This window comes from Ambystoma mexicanum, chromosome 2p (assembly GCF_040938575.1).
Source record: "Ambystoma mexicanum isolate Mex_15411 chromosome 2p, UKY_AmexF1_1, whole genome shotgun sequence".
Classification (NCBI taxonomy): domain Eukaryota; kingdom Metazoa; phylum Chordata; class Amphibia; order Caudata; family Ambystomatidae; genus Ambystoma; species Ambystoma mexicanum.
Genome location: NC_090923.1, coordinates 417,551,131 through 417,572,257, shown reverse-complemented (window position 1 = coordinate 417,572,257; position 21,127 = coordinate 417,551,131). Strand labels below are relative to the sequence as shown.

At 47.8% G+C, this 21,127-nt stretch overlaps 1 protein-coding gene across 4 annotated transcripts in view; it reads left to right on the top strand.

Annotated features, from left to right (window-relative positions):
* PXK (PX domain containing serine/threonine kinase like) overlaps window positions 1-21,127 on the top strand; it is a 917,751-nt gene that overhangs the window by 182,851 nt on the left and 713,773 nt on the right. The window lies entirely within an intron of this gene.

Below are 21,127 nucleotides of genomic sequence, written 5' to 3'. Positions count from 1 at the left end.
TTGTTAGCCCTTTGCTGCCTGGGATTAATTCTGCTTTTACAAAATGAAGTCACACTTGTATACTGTGCTTCATTGAGGTAGATATATAATTGGCGCATGCCGCTCTATTCTTCTACTAAGCATTTCAAGCAGTTCTGTTTTCTTTGCTTCGTGCGTTCCAAGCCTATTTACAAGCGTTAGCTGGTTGAAGATTTTCATCTTGCTTCACTGCTACGTTTCCTTACGTCTCTTTATGTATCAACATTGTTTCTTCTTACATGTCCATTACATCGTTATTCTTACTATTTTGCCGTTGTGTGTCATCTTTTGTTTGTCGTTTATGTTCATCTTTACGTCTTTCTGGGCTCTTATGTCATCACCATTTGCCCTCCATTACGACTCTTTGGGTCTCTTCAGGGACAGTTTGTAAGTAGTCTTCATTTTGTGTCAGCTGCTGGTATGGTTGTCTCAGTGGGTACCAAGCTGCCCATGGTTGTCTGGCTTTAGGCACTTCGGCAGGTATTGCATTTCTGATGGGCACTGGGCAGAGGCCTAGAATTGCACTGTGTTGGTTAATTTGTCCCTCATACGTCACATATCTCGGCGAGTATGTCCCAGGTACCTCGAAATGGGGGGCTGGGGTGTAGGCCATGTCTGGGACCTCTTCTACACTCCCCCCCCCCCCACCCCCCTGGTCGGTTCATCAACCACTTCTGCATCCTCCTTTGGGTTTGTCTTATTTGGCCCTTCTGCTTCTCGTTCATCATCTTCTGGGGTTGTACACGATGGTGTGAACGTATGTATCTTTGGTGTCCATATTTTTATCACTCCTTTCAGACTTCCTGCTGTCTTTACATGTTCGTCTTTGTTCCAGGTCATGAGCTGACATTGTGCATTTGGGCTGCAATAGATCCACTTCCCTTCGTACCTTCGTCGTTTTCTGGGATACACAAACTTTGTTCCTTCTGGCGCAAATATTCTAGCCCTCACACAGTCTCTGGGCTTCCATCCTGGTTCTGACATCGACCATGATCTTCATCCCAATGCCTTTCTTCAAAGTTTTCTGGCATTGTGTGATGATTAACTTGATAACACAAAATCCTAGTAGTATCATTACTAGCAGGGCTCCCAGAACACAAAATCCTAGTTGTATCATTACTAGCAGGGCTCCCAGAATTTTGAATATGTCTGCCATCCATTGTGGGACCCATAGAAATAGTGTTCTAAACTCGCTGTTATCATCAACCTCATCGGTTTCATTGATCATCTGGTTCTGCAGGTTTGTCAGCATACTTTTGGCTTCTGTTAAGGTTCCATTTTCTTCATCATGCGAAGGTATAAATGTGCAACATGATTTTCCGATTTTTGTGCAAACACCTCCATCCATCGCAGTGATCATGTCGAGCACATATCTGTTCTTGGACGGTCATCAATCGGATTGCTCTCAATTCTTCTTTGATTGCGTTGAATCTTTTTATGGTGGTGTTGATGGTCTGCAATAACTCCCATCTGGTTATCTGCAACCATTTCGTGTTTACTCCAACTTGGATATGTGGCAAGAGTATTGTTGTGAATACTGATGAGGTGAGGCTAAACAGCCTGTGTTCGTATGGGACAGCATGAAATGCTTCTTCTAATTTGGCAGAAAAGTAATTTTCCCTCTTCATTCAGGATACCAGTTCCGCAGACGACCTCTTCCTTAGGTGACATCTGTCCATAGTCAGGTCACTTTTCGGGATTACTAGTGCAGGAACGTGGACGTTCACTATCGTGCATATGCCTCCCCAGTTTTGCGGCAGCCTTATGTACGCTTTGGATCCACATGCCTAGTAATGGTCCATAATGACTGCGGTTCCCTGAGTCATTCCTGGAGTTTCAAAGATTCGTCCGCAGTTTTGATTCTCTCCCCTCTTCTTCGTGCCATTGTTCCTGAAGCACAATCTTGGGCTTTCCAGTGGCACTATCTGCAGGGGTCCTCTTCTGTCTTCGACCCACGTTCGCAACTTCACCAACTTTGGCCATCGAGGTTTGCACAGTTTTTGTGAGTGTTCTATTGCTTCCTTGCAGGCTCCAAGGACCATCCATGCTCGGCATATTACAATTCCTTCCCATCCGTTTGGGGAAACCACTGTTCCCCAGATCTGCATTTGGCCTCTGTTTTCCCAAATTTGAGCCTCTTCTGCAGTTTTTCCTTGGATGTTTAGTCTCGGGTTTATCTCATCTTGTTCCTGCTCCTTGCGCTTCTGGCTTTGCATACCTGATCACGTGATTCCTGGTATGGGCTCTGTTTCTTGTCTTAATGTCCTGAACATAGACATCTTCATCGGGATATGCTGTTTCTGTTGCCCATATCAGTGAGGCATCTCTTCCCATAAACTGTCCTCTGGTGTTACTCATTGCTATGTGTGACAATGTGCTGTCGGGACATCAATTTCTGCAGCTACGAAGATCTTGGATTTTCCCATGCTGTATGGTAGGAGTGCACAGACGTAGCATTCTCCTTCAGCTTTTCTTCTTCCGACCTATTTCATGTGTTGGTACCAGATGTTGTTTCCTAGATGTGCTGTGCTGTCCAGGTAATCATTCAGTTCATTGTTATCTTCATGCAGGCTTCTCTTGATTCTTAGTGTCTTTCTGTAGTTAGCCATAACTACATCTGTAAATGCGTTGGTGTGACTTTTCCTCGCTAGAGGACTCTCAGGCATGCTTGTCGGTGAAGCAGGTTTCATTGCCTGTATCGCTGTGATAGGAGGTGGTTTTGCCTTTCTCTTCCTCTCCTCTTGTATTCTTTGCCTTTATCCACCATCCGTTTGGCATCGGCCCAACGTAAGGTCGTATCGTGGGCCTGGTGTTTGCCGTTTTTGTTAGAACTGGTATACTTGTCACTCAAGTCTCTGTAGTTTTATTTTTTAGCTCCTCGTGTAGTTTCTTTGCCTTAGCTATAAACGGGAATAAATGATCTATCAGCATTTGTGTCTTTGCAGTAAATTCTCTTGTAGCTGCCTCTGTCTTCTTGAGGGCTTTTGTTATGTCTTCCTTAGTTGGTCTTTCACTTGATTCTTCTTGGTCACTTCCACTATTTTCTGGGACTGATTGTTTGGTAGGCAGTCTCGCACTTTCTGTTGCCATCATTTGGGGTTCTGGAGCCATTGACACTTGCCCTTGTTCGTGTGCATTCAGCGTGTGTGTGTGCGTGTAATGGTCAGTGCTACATTTTCATTCATTTCGCGCTGACCCTGTCTCCAGCTATTCTCTTCATTCATTACCTCGAGTGTGTATGAATCACTGTGAATTATATTCAATTTTAGGTCGTTTACTTTACCATCAGATTTTCTTGGGATTGGAATTACTTTATAGGCTCTAGGTGCTTTTGTGGGACTCATGCATACCTTATCCGGTGGGCGCACTGAAATTGGGACACTTCGTGCACCAATGAAAAATGCAGTTCTGATTGTTAATGACAGAAAAACAATTATAATTACTATGCGTAGGGGGCGTGGCTTGGAGCCGATGGAGGGCAGAAGCTGATCTGCCGGGCTCCGGCCGAGACGCCGCTTCCTGATCCTTTTTCTCCGGTACAAGAGTGGTTGCAGCCAGCGGAAAAGCACGCATCGGCGGGGGAAGTGCTCCCCATTAGGAATTACTCGATTGTTGGTATTTTCGGAGCCCCCGTGAGGAAGAGCGGGCTCCGGATCCCACCCTGCCCTCCGCCGCGCATTGATCCAAGATGGCGCCTCGCACAGCTTCACGCAGCCCCTGAACCAGCGTCCCCTGACGGAGCGCTTTGGGGATCGGCCACAAGGCCGGGGGGGGGCAACCCCTGTCTGAGACTGGTTCGGAATCGACACAGGCCCCCAGGCCCCTGACTCCGCTACCCCTGGGCTGGCCCAATTTACGCAACGCGGACTACAACTAGAACCACGCGGAGGGCATCACATAAAGAGAAACTCGCCACCTCTGAGAAGCAGCACCCCGCCCCCCGGCCATCACCCGAACGACCTGATTCCAGCCGAAGCACTCGGGGGCCCCGAAACTCAAGGTGCGTGAGCCAACATAATACCCTTTGGTGGGCCCCTGACCACCACCGCACCCTTGGGCCGCCCCACTTGGCTCCCCGACTCGGCGATCTACATCCTGCGGCTTCAAGATGGCCACCAAGAACAAGAGCAGGGCCGCCACCATGGACTCCTTTGTCTCGACCAAGGCGAAGACCTCCACCCAGTCCAGACCTAGCCTCTCCGAAATCACTCATCCGAACGAAGGGGAGGTCAACGACAATCGTTCTCAGATATTGGATGCCATTGCCTCACTGAGAACCCACATCGACTCCAAGATTGATGAGTTCAAAATAGACATACAACTCATCCGCCAGGATGCCCGCAACTTGACGGAGAGGGTAACGACCGTCGAGAATTCCACGACGGAGCTGTCCGGGGCCACCACAACCTTGAAGTCCGAAGTCTCCGATCTAAAGAGGAGGGTCGCCTTCCTGGAGGAAAGGGCAGAGGAAGCCGAAGGACGGGCCAGACGGGGGAACATCAGGATCCTGGGTATCCCGGAGGGAACAGAGGGCCTAAACACCACATCCTATGTCGAAACCCTTCTGCTACAAGAGATCGGGGCCGGAAAACTAACCCAAGGCTTTGCGGTCGAAAGGGCACATAGATCCCTCCAGAGACGTCCTCCCCCCGGCTCGCGTCCACGGCCAATAATAGCCAAAATATTGAATTTTCAAGACAGAGAAACCATCCTACGGCACTCCAGGGAAGCAGGTCCCATTGAAAGGGGGGACTCAAAAATTACTATTTACCCCGACTACACCCAGAAAGTGCAGAGGGAAAGGAACTCATTCGTCCCGATCAAGGCAAAGCTTTGCCAACTGGACATTAAATACAGGCTGCTGTACCCCGCGCGCCTGAGAGTTGTTTATAATGGGCGAGCGATATTTCTCGAAAACCCGGAGGCGGCCAATATGTGGCTAGAAGATAATAACCTAGCCGATGGCAAGGATCCTCCTCGGAACGACGATTAAATCCCGAGTCTCCTCGCACCACCAGTAACCGGACCCCAGCAGGTAATCCAAACAACAGTTTAACTTACGGAAGCGGCCCTCGCACGGCCCTGCCGCCTCGCACCAACCCTACCCCCAGCAGAAAATCCAATTGGGCCAGTTCACCGGCCGACCCAGCTCACGCCCGATACCCGGATGGGTTCAGACGGCGCGAGAGCGCCTGAGCACCGCGACAGTGTTGTAGTCGCTGGGCGCACCAGTTTGTGTTATGTTATTAGTTTAGTTGGCTTTGCAGTCTACGAATCATCAATGTTGGTAAAGTACAAGATGGCGGCAGGTTACGACACAAGACTTCATGAACCAGGGGCCCCCCGCCCGCAGAACGCCACCTGTGGTTCGTTGTGCCACCGGGCCAGCGGGCCAGAACTCCAAGACGAATTCAGAACACCAATCCGATGGCGTCGCAACTTGTTGTGATGACATGGAATGTGAGGGGAATGGCTTCATACCTCAGAAGGAACCGCGTGCAGTCCTACCTCAGGAGGAAGAAGGTCTCGATTGCGCTATTACAAGAGACCCACCTTACAGCGGACTCCATGTCTAAGTTAACAGATCGATGGGATGGGACCACGAGGGGGTCTCCTTACTCCAAATATGCGAGAGGCGTACTGATATGGGTGAACCCGAATGTGCCTTTCCAGCTAGAAGGCTGGGATTCTGACAAGGAAGGGAGATATACATCAATGTGGGGCACCATAGAACAAACCCCAGTGTGCTTCATTAACACATACTTTCCGCAGCATGGAATCCCGTCATACTTAAGCACGTTGAGTGCTAGACTGGCACAACACCGAGGCAGGACCTTCGTGTGGGGGGGAGACTTCAACTGCGTCATGGACTTAAGCAAGGACAGATCGCGCCCTCCTCCTCAGCCAAGCAGTCCCGCATCCACCTCCTTGACGGAAACACTCGACCAGCTCAACCTGGTAGACATCTGGAGAGTGCAACATCCAGAGGCCAGAATTTACTCACACTACTCAGCTCCACATGGCGTCCACACAAGGATCGACTACTTGTTTGTTGATAAGGAACAATCTCCACTGGCCACATCCACTGAATATTTGGGGAGATCGATCTCCGACCACTCCCCGCTCGTCATGCATTGGCAGCTGCGTGGACCCAAACCTCCAATTCCCATGTGGAGGATGCCTACAGCAGCGTTGGATGATCCAGAGTTCAGAGAGGACCTTGCTGAGAAGCTAGAGGAATATGTCGAAATCAATAAGGGATCGGTGGCTACCTGGTCCACACTGTGGGAGGCCATGAAGGTGGTTACCAGGGGAGAAATCATTTCAAGAGCGGGCGGAACCCGCAGACAACTACAGTCCTCTCTTGAGGCCCAGGAATTAGAGATCGCAAGACTAGAGTCCGCCCCTGACATTTCCCCAGAGTCCGAGAAGATCCTTAAAACAGCCCGTATAAAATGTCAGGAATCATGGGTCAGACTGGAGAAATTTGACTTCGCAACACATACCGCCAGATCCCACAGCGAGTCTGACAAACCCGGCAGATTGCTTGCCTGGCTCTGCAAGCGGGAACACCCCAAACACCTGCCAACGGAGATAAAGGACGAAAAAGGAGTAACACACAAGACGCAGATGGAGATTAACGAGACTTTTGCTAAGTTCTACTCCAAATTGTATGCCCACGAGTCCCAGGTGCCCGCCGCAGAATTAATCGAAACATTGGAGGAGATAGGCCTCCCTCAAATCTCCAGCGAGCAGAGGGAGGAACTGGACTCGGAAATCACTTCCGAAGATGTGACAGCGGCCATCAGATCGCTCGCTAATGGCAAAGCCCCCGGCAGTGATGGTCTCCCGCCCGAATTCTACAAGACCTACGAACCCATTCTCACCCCCATCCTGCATGAAGTTTATCAAGAAGCCTACACAAACGGCATCCTGCCCAACACCATGAAAGAGACCATAATTATTCCAATGCTCAAGCCGCACAAGTCACCAACCGATTGCGATTCTTATCGACCTTTGGCCATGCTGAATTACGACAGCAAGATCCTCACTTCTATATTAGCCAACAGACTCGCCAGAGTGGTAGGATCCATAATTCACGAAGATCAAAATGGATTCGTCCCAGGACGCAACACCACGGCCAACCTCAGGAGACTACAACACATCATGGCCGAAACCCACGATCGAGAGGAGGACCTGGCGATACTGTCACTTGATGCCATCAAGGCCTTCGACTCTATCTATTGGGAGTGGCTTGTGGAGGTTTTGAGGGGCTTCGGCTTCGGTGCGGGCTTCATCAGATGGATCCAGGTACTTTATAATTCGCCAATGGCAAGGGTTAAAACAGGCAGAATTGTCTCGGGATCCTGGGCAATACAAAGAGGCACGAGACAGGGGTGCCCACTCTCGCCCATGCTGTATATATTGGGCCTAGAACCAATAGCCATATACTTTCGCCAACAGATTTTTGATGCAGGCATTAAGGTGGGCAACGTTTACAACATAATTTCATTATACGCGGATGATGTACTTCTCTACTTGAGGAACCCTGAGCTCAACGCACCCACAACGCTAGAAGTTCTCGACAATTATGCAAAGTACTCAGGGATACGATTCAGCAGACACAAATCAACTGCATTCCCCCTAGCTAGCCTGAGGGGCACTGCAGTAGACAACCTCCCGCCTATCGGAATACAGTGGCAACCTGACAAGTTCCGGTACCTGGGAATCAATGTGGGTCACACCCCGCTACTCACACACGAACATAACACTATAGCAGCAGTCACCGGCCTTCGGCGTTCAATCAAATTTTGGTCCAAACTACCACTGTCAATGGTGGGTAGAGCGGCGATTGCCAAAATGATAATCCTTCCTCGATTCCTGTACTTCTTTGCCAATATTTGCCACTACGTTCGCCCGCCTTTCTTCAAGACACTAGAGGCCATCATCAAGGACTTCTTGTGGGGTCCGCGCAGACACAAGCTCACACTGGCCACGCTGTCTCTCCCACATAAGGAAGGCGGAATAAAACTCCCAGACCTTCACCTTTACTACTTGGCGGCCCAGCTCAGTCACATTACGAAGTGGCTGTCTGATGACACATCGGCCGAACTGGAACTACTCAGGCAGTCTTCCACAAACTTAATCCCCAAAGAAATTCTATGGTTTCCCCCTCGGCTACCTCCCGAAACTCTGCTGATTGTCAAGCTGGGTAGGCAGATATGGGCCAGGGCCTGTCACATAAGGCAAGTGAAACATCCGTACTCACCGGATAACCCCATGTTGGTGGATGTGTGCAAGTCGGAGGCGGAACTTTCCACTCCCAGGAGATGGGAAGAAGCAGGCATATATACATGGGGAGACATGTTCACTGATGGGGAATTCAGGGACTTCGAGTCGTTACAGAACATTGAAGGACTATCCAAGGGCCAGTTCCTCTGGTACCACAGGATCAAACAGATCGCTAAGAAGCAGTGGAACAGCTGGCCGGAAGAGCCCACCCCAGACCCACTGCTACAGGAAATGCACGACCTCTCAGATGGATGGAGACCTGTTTCCAGACTTTACAACAGACTCATAGACAAGCCTAACCCCAAAGGTCAGGCACTGAAGGCGAAATGGGAGGCAGATCTTGAATCACCACTTACTGACAAGGAATGGGAGAGAGCACTGATCTACCCCAAGAAAGTGTCCCGGAATTCCAGATTCGGACAAATACAGCTGAATGTCCTTTACCGGACATACATGACTCCCCACAGGATTGCCTCATTCAACCCGAAAATACCCCCGACGTGCCCATGGTGCGGAAATGACAAGGCAGACATGATCCACATGTTCTGGTCCTGCATCAAAGTGAAATCACTCTGGTTCAAAGCCAAACAATCCTGCGCAGAAGCTGGCATGGTAAGATACGACTGGACGCCCGGAGAGTGCCTACTAGGTATATATCCTAGACCGGGCAAATTTAAACATTTGGTGAAACTAATGGATATCTCATGCATTTTGGTCAAGAGAACAATAGCGATGGCCTGGAAGACTCCAGCGGGCCCCAGCCATGCCCGGTGGCTGAGCGAACTGGCGAGATGGACGATTGCTGAAACCAGGGCCTGGCAAAACGGGATCACAACCAGCGGAGAAGCCACAAGTGGAACCCTGGACTCCTGGAAAGCCCTCCTGAGTGACATGCGCTTCAAGGCAGACTATAAGCCTCCCTGAGGGACTGTAGCGTCCTACAACACCCGATTTTTCATACTGATACAGAGAAGGAATTACCCGAATCTGTTCCCCTCGCTTCCTGTAACATCGGAACTATAATTTTTACTTGCCACCAAACATCTCATAATTAACGCTACATGTAGACTGCTGTTGTTTTGGTTGTTCTCACGTTACTTTTTTTTTTTGTTGTATCGTTTCTTTATTACCACACTTGTAAGTTTGTAATGTTTCTCACTTTTTTGAAAAAACCAATAAAATACTTTACAAAAAAAAAATAATTACTATGCGTATACACATAACTGTGCGATACGACAATTTGCAGCATTTTCTTCCAGGAAAGTGGGGTTGCCCCTCTTTTTGTGGGAGGACCAAGTTACTGTTCTGGGCCCCCATTTCAATCATGAGTCAATTGTCAGTGTTAATTTTTTTCTTCACTTAATCCGTTCTTGTTTCTCAAAATATTTGTATCATAAAAAGTCAAGTGCTTCTCGAGTGTCCCCCTCTTGTGATGGACGATTGTCTCTGGTTATGTGAAATAGTTCTCATACTGGATTATGGAAAAGATTAGACTAACACCTTTGGTACATCACATTCATTATGCATATTCAAAATAGGTAAGTTCCCAATGCGCTCCCCGAATCTGCTTCAGTCCTGAGGACATGCTGGTACCTGTTCAAATGAGGAAAAATGGAAAAAGTGGTATCACTTATATATAAAAATAAAACAAAACAGTGAAGTTCTCTTCTCTGCTCTTCTCAATCTGTCCCACGGCGGAAAGATGAAGAACTGTGTCTCTGTCCCCTCGATCTGTCCCTCGGCGGAAAGATGAGGAACGTTGTTGTGTCTCTGTCTCTTGGATCTGTCCCTTGGCGGAATGGTTTCACTGGAATCTCCGTAGATATTCTCGTTGGAAGTTGGACAGCTCCACTTGGAGCATGATCCCATGGAGGAGTGTTCCCATGTGTGCAACATTAGCTGGATATTTGATGAAGGTGATGACGCCAACCTCGGCAGGTCCCCCCACCATTTCTGGATAGACAGTGGCTATGCGAAATAGGACATTGTGAGCCAGCCGGCTGTCCTCGGGAGACAGGGACATTGTCCTGCTTTGCTGGTTTCTAGATCATAGGCCTTTCTTTTGACGTGAACAGTCTTTACACTTTCCTGCTGCATGGATTGCCACTACGTAGTTGAGCTTAATCCACAGTTGGTTCAAATGTTCAGTGTTACTTGGATCTCTAATGTACGTAAGTGTGTCCGTGGTTCTCCAGACGAGTCCTGGGCACTCCTCTATGATACAAAAGAAAAGCGTGTACGTGAGTTCATCTATGATCACTTGTGGTGGAAGCATTTGTGTCCTTATCACTGTATTCGGGTAATTCTGCGAAGGCTTCCGCGATGAGTCAGTAGCTGCCAGATTACTTCCTTGTTGGCAGGATCTCGAATAAAGTCTGTGACACTGGTGACTCTCCCTACGAGTGACGGATATGATATTACTACTAACTGGAAATAGGTGAGAACATCCCTTATGAGATTTCTGCTGGGAGTCACCATACGTGCTGCAAAACAAAGGCTTGGTGCTGGTTGCTTCAGGTTACTGTGTTAAGTTCTTAACGAAAAGTCCTTGTGTACAGTCTATCAGAGTCTTGTTTCTTCAACAATGCCTAAGTGTGGCTTGGTTCAAAAGTTCGTATTGTCAATGCGTTTTGTGCGTAATTCTCTTCTTCACCCTGCAACTAAGATGCACAGAGTGTCTATTATGACCTTATCCCCTTTTTTGCTTAGAGGAAATGTCGAGTTTAAAGCCACAATTTTCAAACTGAGTTCTTTGTCTTGGCTTTTCTACTCATGCGTCCTTCTTCCTCGTCATGGATCTCGTCTCCACGTGCTGAGGTTCTTCCCCGTTGTCTGTAGTTTCTTCGCGGTGGGGTGCAGCTAGAGAGATCTCACAGATGAAGGGTTTAATGTCATTAAGGAAGATCCATGCTCACCTGCCTTGCAATTTGACTGCTGACGGAGTGCAGTCCTCGATGATGAAAGGGCCTTTGAATCTTGGCTTGTCCCACCTTTTCCTCGTGTGGTTCTTTACCAACACTGCATCACCAGGGAAGATGATTGGCGCACATAGACCTTGAACTGTGTCTGTTTCAGCACCTCCTGCTGTGTCTCGTGTTGTGCTGCACCCTTTTCGTTGTCGCTGTACTTGGTCTGAAACGATAAGAAGGCTTGATGTCATGCAGTTCAGGTATTCTGACAGTTCGGTTCCCAGGAGCTATCGGGTTGACTGGGCATCACATCTAGCTCTATTTTGTGGGGTAAGAGGGGTGTTCATTCTTCTCCCTGGGACTATCTCGTGCGGCGTAAGATGATGGTCGGAGCCTGGTTGGTTCCGAAGTGCATACAATGCCAGTGGTAGACAGTGCAGCCACCCCTTCTTTCAAGTAAGCTTCAACTTGGCTATCCTTCCTTTTATCAAGCCGTTGAGCCTCTCACATATCCCGTTACCTTCAGGATGATACGCCGACGAGAACTTGTGCTTTATACCAAGCAACAAGCTGATCTGCTCGAAGACGGCGTTAACAAAATGAGCCCCATTGTCTGATCTCATCACCTCGCACACCCCCCATCTAGGGAACACGTCTCTCACCAGGAATTTGGCAGCACAGGTTGAGTCTGGGTGTGTACAGGGACCTGCTTCTATCCATCTAGAGAATGGACACACCACTACAATTAAGTACCTGTACCCGTTACACACTTGAATCATGTCGACATAATCGATATGTAAGTGCTGAAAAGGCCCATTTGGCCGGGGGATGACTCCTCTCATTACTCTTAATGTGTGCCCAGCGGTAAATTGTTGGCTGATTATGCAGTTCACCATGAAGATTGCAACATGCTCTGCTAAATTCGGTATAAACCAGTCTTCTGCAAGCGTTGTAGCAAGATTTTCCTTTGTCATATGAAACGGGTAGTGCAGTTGTTCCAATGCTATTTTCAATAGGGCTACCAGCATGACTGGTTTACCAGTACTGACTTGCAACCACAATTCATCAGAGGGGTTTAAAGAACACCCTTGCTGCTTCCACAGGTTCTTTTCGTCCTGTGGTGCCTCCCCTTGTATCTCCATCAGTTGAATCTGCCCCATATTACTATAGGCTTCTGGTGTGGCTCGAGCTACCATCATTCGTTCATGGGTAAGTGCCTCTTCTACTGTTACGCTCACCTGGACCCCACAGGGGTGTCGATCGGACCCGGACAGCTGCGGTCTCCGTCAACGTGATGCGTAGTGCAGAGATGACTGTCTGGACTGGCCCGCCTAGTCTTGTCTGCTGGACCCGAAGAAGTATTTTCCTGCAAGTGGAGACAGGGATTAGCCACCTGTGGGTTTTAGTGATGGCCTCCCAACTGTTCTCGCTCCCCCCACTAATCACCTCCGATATCCCCTTAGTAACCTCACCTTATGTTTGTAAAAGATGAGCTCTCCATCCTGCGTGTCTTGCAGGGGCGCGTAGATACCAGTTACTTCACTGGTTTGAAGGCATTGGGAGAGTTCCGGTAAGCATTGACTCTGAAGTCCCAGGCGGGATTGGTAAGTATCAAGTTCACAGAGTTCAATGTGCCCAATGTTCACTCTTGTCCCCTTCCTTCCTTAAGTTGCAACTGAATTTGTGAGAAGAAGGTCTCGTAGCTGCTGCTGGCATTCAGGTAAGAGTCTGTGTTACCCAACACTGTCCGGTAACTATTGCATGCGTTAACGTGTTGTTTTTCTCCCTCTTTACAGATGCGGCATATGAAGATATGGAGAATAATACCGCCGGTGGTAAATCAGGTAAGTCTATGGTGGTAAGAGGTATTTGTTGATTCCCTTGGCTCACCTTGTTATTCTTGTGCCCCTAGGTGCTGCAGTACGGCGAAGAAATGATGGAGACAGTGCCGAATCGAAAGATGCTGTGAGAACTGGTGAGTATGGCGCCGTGCTGGAACTGGTGAAGCGACGCGTGCAGGACTGATGTACTTTCCAGGTCGGGAGATGAAATGGGTCCGGAAACAGGTGAGGAATTTGAAATACGTTAGTTTTCTACCCTTGTCTTTTTCTTCCTCTTTATTCTAGGAGCTCCGGATTCGAGGCGGGCGTGGCAGAAGACTGGATGCTGGCTGCAGGCACGCGGGCGTGGCAGAAGACTGGATGCTGGCTGCAGGCACGGTGAGAGTCACGCTGCTGGATGCAGAATAACACGAAGCATGTGCTGCTGTTCGGGCGTGGTTTAAATATCCGGTTAAAATATCCTCTAAAGTAGTCCCAGGAAAGAAGTTCCCCAGGACCACACCTGAGTAAAAAATAGTCCCTGTAGTAAAATAGTCCCATCCAGGCCTCACGTTGGCTTGGATTTATTTGCAGCATGGTCTGCATGAGGTAAGTAAAGTCTATGAGCCTGGCGCCTATGGCACCAGGACTGATTTTTATTATGAGCCTGGTGCCTACGGCGCCAGGACTGAACCCAGACAGCCCCTAGCTGGGGCTGCTGGGGTTTTTGTAAATGTCTGTATGCCTGCTCCCGGGGCTGATGGGCTTGATCCGGATGCCCGGGGGTAGGCATCATGACATCTACGTCCATGATCGTTTCACTCTTGGATGCCACACGCTTGGCTTCTGTGTCTGCTGCGTGATTTCCGTGTGACACAAAATCTGTCCCATGAGTATGCCCACTGGGAGCTGCAGTGCTTTTAACAGCCTGTCCAATAAGGCTGCATGCTGCAATGGCGTGCTTCCGCTCGGAGGTAACCCCTCCTTTTTCAACATGCTAAACCTGCATGCACCGTTGACGTCACATAGGCGGAGTCGCTGTACACCGTTACTTCCTGATCTGCGTAATTCTCGATGGCGAGTATCCACTCCAATAGTTCTGCCACCTGTGCTGAATAATGAGATGGTATTCGTGCACTGACAAGTATTTGAAATTCTCCGTTTGCTATGCGTTTCATTATGGCAACGCCTGTGTATCTTTGCCCGTCTTCTTGGTCGATTCTCGAAGAACCGTCAATGAAAAGGATCTCACCACCCGCCAGGGCATTTTCCTTCACCCTGGGGATTTCATCATAGAATTCTTCATAGTTTGCGCAATAATGTATCGGCTCTCCTTCAGTGACTGGCTCAGCTATGAACGTAGCTGGGTTTACAGTTTTACATCGAACTATTTTGATCGATGGATTAGATATAATCACATCATAGGCAGAAACCCTCTGTGATGTCAATGTGCCTTTTGGTTTCTCCAAGATGGCGAATAATGAGTGCTCGACGTATAACGTCATGGAACATCCCATTACAATGGTTGTCGCCTTCTCTATGGCGAACGCTGCGGCAGCTAAGCTTTGTTCGCATGGGAACTGGGCTCTCATTGCTGGGTCCAGATTTCCACTATAATATGCCAGGGGCTTGTACCCCAACGAGGTTTTCTGAGCGGGCACTGCCGTCATAACTCTGCCATCTGTGTGCGAGAACAGGTAGAATTCCTCTGCATAATTAGGAATTCCGAGAACTGGACCCGTGCAAATCGCTCTCTTGAGTTCTGCGAACCCTTTGTCCATTGCCTCATTCCATTCGATCGGTTCCTTTGTTGCTTGGGCCTTCTTTAGGGCCTGGAGTAAAGGCTTGGTATATGAGCTGTAGTCGAAGACCCATGCTCTAACATAATTGCACAATCCTAAGAAGCTCTGCATTTGCTTTATCGTGAGTGGCTTAGCCGTATTCATGATGGCTTCAGCCCTTTCTGGGATCACCTTTTTCCCTTCATGCGAAATGAACTGGGCTATGTACAGCACCTCTTGTTTACAGTATTGTAGCTTTTCCTTGTCAACCTTATATCCTTTCTCAGCCAGTATAGTCAGTAACTGGATAGTATTGCTCTTTAGTGGTGCTGCAGATCAGAATGTCATCCACATACTGCAAAACACTGTCTACTGCAATATTGCTTAGGTCCATTTGCAGGATTCTGTTGAACATGGACAGGGACTCACAATACCCCTGTGGCAATCTCGTGCTCTTCAGGCGCATTTGTCTGAATGTAAATGTAAATGACATCAGATCTTGCGAGTCACGGTGTAACGGGATTGAGAAAAAAGCATTTTTCAAATCAATCACCGTGAAGTATTTCGCCTCGATCTGTATGTTACACAAGATCGTAGATGGATTAGAGACTATAGGGAACTCGACTTCAACAATATTGTTTAATGCTCTTAAATCTTGGATTAAACGCCAAGATCCTCCCTTTGATTTCTTGACGGGATAAATCACCGTATTACAGGGTGATTCTGACATCACTAGGATGCCCTGGTCCATCATGGCGGCAATTGTCTTCGCGATCCCTTCATCCACTTCACTGGACATGGGATATTGTCATGCTCTTGGTAAAATTGCTCCTGGTTTTAGTTTAATTTTCACTTCCCCAGCCCTTTTTAGAAGGCCTACATCATAGGGCCCTGTAGTCCATACTGAGACAGGCACCAAGGCCATATCATCATCAAAGTATAAGGTACGGATCAATGCTAACATCATTCTCTGTGGCACTTCTCGTTTGATCATTTTGACCCAGAATATGAGACTTACTTCCACCCTCGTCTCTTCTAAGTCAGAGTGTTCTTCGAACAGATCGTCATCAGTGACGTCAGTCACTCGATACCCTTCTTCGATGGCGATAATTGCACACCATTGTCTGCCTTCGTCATCAAACCCTTCGACCATTGCTACTTTCCCTCGCACTGCTGCAATGTGTATCATTAAGGGAAACGCTTGTCCCCCTTCTTCAAGCATGGATATTCTTGGTCTGAATAGAAATTCGTCAGGGGTTCTCATGGTCCTATCTGAAAGACCCGGCAATCCCGCCATAAGCACACGTATGCCATATGCGAAGGCTTCTGGTTCTAACGGTATAGCTCTCATGGCTATATGTCCGGAGTATGCCCTAATGATTTCGCACACGTTTGAATAATGCCTTCCTGGAGTGGAGCATACTATGCCCTTCTCCGTGAACAATATAGTCATATTCAACTTTGTCATTATGTCTCGACCCAAAATGTTTACTGGGGTCTGACGTGATTCTAATAAAGGTACATTCATCTCACAATCTCCTACAGGGAACTCTGCTGTGAGCTCCTGTAAAACTCATGAGTATCTATGGCCTAGCCTGACAAGGAAATCTTGCCTTCTCGTATGCACAAGCGTGTTGCACCCTTGTCAACTAATAAGGAATATTCTTTCCCCCCTGTGACGACATTCACCCTTGGTTCCCTGTTAGGGTCTGGTGTCACTGATAGGATAGAGCACATTAGAGTTCCCAGTGAGCTGTCCTATTTCATGTATAAGTTTGGTCCACTGTATACTTGTGTATTTTCTTCATTCCCAGGGTTGCTTTCCCTTCCGGAGTTTGTGCCCTGAGAATTTGCGGTGGTGGCTGTTGGGATTGCCCTTTTGGCAGGTTCCTCATGTTTGAGAGTTGAATCCCTTGTTGCGCACCTTGCTGCAAGCCTGGTGCTTGCTGCTGTACTGTGCGATTTTTTTGTACCACCCTGTTATGGGATAGCAGGTGGATTCACTGTGCCTGCTCCCATTCCTTGTCCATTTTGCCACGTGCCATGGCTTCTGCACGCGCGTGCCACATACCCTGTCATGCCACACAGCCAACATACTGGCGGTTGTCGGGCTATCTGTCCATATGACATATCTGGATTGCCCATCTGCACGTTTTGAAAGCCTCCTTGATTATTCTGGAAACCTCCCTGATTACTCTGCCATCCTCTTCCTCTGAATCCCCTTCCCCTCGGATGAAATCCCACGCTACCTTGGTTATTTTGCAACGGGTTAGTCGCCTGTTGTACGTTCGATTCAGCTGGGCTGGTCAGCATAGCTCCTTCGAGAGCATACTTTGAGAGTTTCTTTTGCACCAGCTTCGCTTCCTCCCCCTTACGAGTTGACTCTTTTTTTCGATTCTTTTCTTGCAACAATCTACAGTAATGTGCAATTGTCAACTGTATTTAGGCCCAAGGTTTAGCCTTTACTCCTACCAATTTCTTGAGCTGTTTTTGCACCGTTTTGGTAACCCTTGGCACAATATATGGTAGAATACAGGGATAGATTTCGTCCAAGATTCATGCGTTTCAAGTACCCACGCGTCTTGGAAATTCTGGATATAAATCAACGGATCTTCTGACTCTTTCATTTTTTGAGTCATTACAGCTCCCATATCGGAAGTGTCTGGGTACAATATTTGTAGCGCTTTCCACACTGCTGCTCTGCAGTTATTAAATGGTGCTCCGTCATGAGTAGTGTTAATTATGGTTATACCAGGGTACCCTGCTCTTTTCCACACATCGTCTACTCTCTCACCAAGTATAGCGATTAGGAGACCCTTCATGACCCCTATAGCCAACGTGACTCCCCCTGTCATTTTTACTAACTCGTATATCCACTTCCCGGCTCCCGATGTCAGCATTGGAAGCCTGTTTTTCAGGTTCTCTCGATCCATGTGTGGCCATGGTATATATTGTGGTCTAATTCCCCCTTTTTCTAGCAGCGGGAATTAGAATGCGCAGTCTTCCTTCTCCTTCCCCATGGCTCTCCTGTCTATCGCTGGAGTACATTTCCGCATCGCTGTCTACCTGGCAATGTCCTCAATCTGTCTACATAGGCAGGTGCTGACAAACCCCTCTGACCGTGGGGTGTTTCTTCATGCCGGCCAGGCTGCGCGGCAGACTCTGATGCCCTAGATGCAAACTCACTGGCGTCTGACCATCGTACCCCTTTGTCCCTCGGGAGCCGCTTCTCGTGCCGTCTCCCTTCTTCATGTGCCTTGTCCTCCGTCTCCCCACCGGAGTCGGCCATTGATTGTTCCGAATTCGCACAACTCCTTGCATCTTCATTGTTTTACTAATTTCTAGCCTGTCCAGGGACAGTCTCCCGCTCCCACTACTTCGGGTGACCTCCTCTGTATCATATAACCGAGTGCTCTCCAAGCGCTACGCTAGTCTTCCCTTTCCCCGTGGGATGTTGGCTCCAACCTCATTTCATCATATATTTTATCGATCGTTTCCCCAATGCTTCTGGTGTCGAAGTCATCTTCAATATTTGCCCCACTCGTGCCCGGTAGTGAGTCGTACGCGGGAAACAATTCTTCGATATCTTCCCATTCTACAACAGGACTGGGTTTTTTAACTTCCCACTCCAAATGTTCAAGATCGCGTGCCCTCTGTCTACGCTTACGTTCTATATCATCGTCAACTTCCTTGCGTCTCCTCACGTCTTCTCTAGTCCTTTCTTCTTCCCTTTTTTCTTTCATTCCTTCATTTATTTACCCTTCTAACTTCCTCATCCTTTCGCCTCTTTATCCTTTTTTCACCTACTCTTTGCTCTTCTTCCAAACTTTGCTGATTCTGTCTGTACTGGTCATAGGCTGCCTTCTGTTTGCAAACAAGCTGTTTTTCTTGCTCTTCGCGATATAGCTGTTCTCGCCTCAGCCTATCTTTCCTTTTTATCCTTTCGTCCTTTATTTCCTTCTCCTTTTCTTTGTCCCTTCTTTGCGTCTCATCAGACCTCTGTCGGTCTCACATCATCACCTCCTTTCTCATCGAGTCTCAATAATATCTGTCCTCCCATCCATTCTTCTTTTGCGAATGCTATCTCATCAGTTCTGTCTTCACTTCCTTTCCACTTCTTTCCTTCTCTCTCCTTATCGATAGGTGCACTAATCTGTGCCTGGGCTTTCCTTTCGTCACCGCGTCTCTCCTTTTCCCTTGGGACTGCGGAGGCAAGATCAATTTTCTGATCCTTCCCCTTGATTTCGTCACTACTGTACGTAGGTGACTCATATGTGGGGTTGCTATACCCCGTGGCTGCCTTAAGCTCTCTGACTTACTTTCCTCAAGCTCTGCCTCAGGCAGGGCTGGTGGCGCGGTAGGCGTCTCACCCCCCTCCGTGCATACGTTTAATATCCAGTCTGCGGGAGGCTCTTCCTCCTTCGAACATTTTCCAAAGTTCTAGAACAGCAAGGCGTTTTTCTAGTTTCTTGCCGGTATATGTGGCATGCAAAAAAGTCATCGTATGTTGTAAGACGGCATTCGATAAGGACCCGTTCTGTGGCCACGGCATAAACATCTTGTGGGCGGTACCCTTAACCCTCAGCACTATATTTGTTAAGTTTGGGTGCATGTTTAGGCAATTGCTTACATACATGGGCGAGTGGTGTAATATCCTCCATGCTTGAATTCTGTTTTCAACAATATTTTCATGTACTTTCAATACTCCCAACAATATGAGCGAGCACCAAATACTGCAAGCGCCAATCCAATCTTTTCCCTCCAAAATTTTATATCATCAATTTATTCAAGAACATCAATCCATGTGCGATTCGCTCTCAGTTACAGAATCGAGTAAAACCCAACTTTGTATCAACCAATCAATGATACACAATTCTTTGCATGTGACATATAAGAGAACATGTACAATAGACACTTGACAGACCAGACAGACACCAGCTGGACACATATATCTCTGCCTTCTAATCAATACCCCGACATGGAGTTTAAACAAACCCCTTTTGTGACGTCTTTAATCGTCACAGTAGCCTATTCGTCTCCTATTATACGGGCTCTGAGTTCACGTTTCTTCTGACCGCTATATTAAAGCACAGGAACAAGGTGAATCCTCTTACTTTTTTATCTCAGGTGTCCTTCCTGGTATCCTCTGTTTTTCTCTCGGGTGCCCCTCCCCGTAACCACTGTTTTCTCTCGGGTATCTATCCCGGTAACCACTGTTTTTCTCTATTATACTCGAGTCATTATCCCCTTATATAAATATACAGTCTTCTCTACTTCTGATTATTTTATTTTCCGCCACCCACCGTTACCTTTTCCCTTACTTGTTCTAATGCCTACAAAACGTTTGCCAAAATATTGAATCTTTTTCGTTCCCTCACCGCTCGCATGGTTCCTCTCTGGATCTTCGGGATCACCTGCCCCTCCGTTACCGTCTCTCCGGTCTTTTCGTCCGATCGGCTGCCTGTAGAAATGAGAAGGGTTATGCTCTGTAAGGCAGGTTCCTTCAGACCCACTGCAGATTTTATGGACTTGCGCTATCATTGTCCACGAGAAGCTTCTCAGTCTACTCAGCCGAGTGGCGAAAGGCTTGTGATATTGCCAAAAACCGAGAGTTACTTCGTGCTGTCGGTCAATAGGTGTGTTGTCACTAGTTAATCAATACTCGATGGTCAAAACCATCCTCGTCGCTTCCAAGTGTACTGGAGGGCGGAGCGACCTCTGAACGGGCCCATTGAGATTCAGAGCTCTCCCTCCGGCACCTTAAAGCGAGATAGCTACACCTTGAGGAGGATGGGGTGCAGGACTCTCTTACTCCGACACAATTCAATAAGGACAACTCAATGGTTTGGCAAAGGGAAGTCTGTTTAATGACAAGTACAAAAAATGGGGAAACAAATGGAAATCGGCAGTGTTGCGATCGCCTGTCTCGCTTCAACCTCCAAATTCTTCATTCAGACAGCAATAGTTGTACTCAAAATTCGTCATCATTGATGTGTAACACTCATAAATTGGTCATGCAATTCTATTGGTTGGAAAAGGTAACTTAAGTATAGGTGCTATATCTGTATATGGTAACAGAGCGTAAGGACTTGTGATAGACGTCGCTACAATTACAACGTCTTATTGGTTATAGTAGCTATAGGACCCAAGATTATTTGGTCCATTGTGATTGGGTGGGTTACACCCCTCGACATAAATCTCCACTTTAATTAGCAGCATGCAGAATAGACACCCAGGTGCCTTGTGCCCCAAGATTCACCCTGTCTCCCTTCCATCAATCAGTACTTTAGGGCTATGTGTCAATTAG